Genomic DNA, 1,088 nt, shown 5'->3' with positions numbered 1-1,088 from the left:
GAAACACAGATATACATTCCTCTGGTATTCCCTGATTTAAGCTAAGATCCATCTAACATTAGCTACATTTCCTTTGAAGGAAAATACAACATGGTAGGCATAAATTCATGTGTGTATAAACCTAGAGGTAAAACTACATATAGAATTGTGTGCATAGCTACCCATTTCTTTCAAATCTTTTCTAACCCACAGTAGATCCTGTTTGACTGATTAAAACTCTTCAATCAGGTTTCAAGACAGTAATATTCAATATTATATTATTCAATATTATATTATTCAATATTCAATAAAGAAACAGATTTTCTCATTCTTCTTCTTCATGGAACTAATAGGCTTTTGAAGCACTGACATTTGCTTAGAAGGCCGGTACTTAACTAATGTAATAGTAGGACTCGGAATTACAATTGTTTGCCAAGAAAAGAAGTCGGCTCTTATCCCTTTGATATAGCCCTGAGTTAGGTGTTAGAGTTCTTTCTGATTCCTTTGTGCTTTTACAGAGACAATTCCTTATAATGGTGATGTATCTCCATATCACTAAAGACTTAAAATTGAACCTTTCTGATTCTCAGTCTTTGAATTAAGGTTGTTGGATTTACTCTTTCTTGACAGGGCAATCTTTCTTTTGATTCCTGTTTTTAAATTGCTGTATTATTAGTAGAATGTGTTTTCTCAGGTTTTTCCTTAATGGGTTGAAAAGAATTTCTAGTTCTATTCCATCATGTGAATGTGTCATATTTTCTCAACCCATTCCTTTGTGATTGTACATTTGGGCTATTTCCATGTTCTGATGATGGTGAATAATGCTGCTATAAACATTGGTGCACAAGTCTCCATTTGTGCCTCAGTTCTCATTTTTTCAGGGTATATTCCAAGCAGTGGAATAGCTGAGTCATAAGGAATTTCTATGTTCAGTCTTTTGAGGAAACGCCAAACTGCCTTCGAGAGTGGTTGTACCATTTAACAATCCCACCAACAATGTATAAGAGTTCACAATTTGATAGGTGGAGGGATGCAGGAAGATCTGGTGTGAATAGCAATGTATACAAACTTCGTAAATAAACCAGTATAAAGTTGTTGTTGTTGTTGTT

This window comes from Elephantulus edwardii, unplaced genomic scaffold, assembly GCF_000299155.1.
Source record: "Elephantulus edwardii isolate Elephantulus edwardi_28Jun2011 unplaced genomic scaffold, EleEdw1.0 scaffold00025, whole genome shotgun sequence".
Lineage (NCBI taxonomy): Eukaryota > Metazoa > Chordata > Mammalia > Macroscelidea > Macroscelididae > Elephantulus > Elephantulus edwardii.
This window is presented reverse-complemented; position numbering follows the sequence as displayed.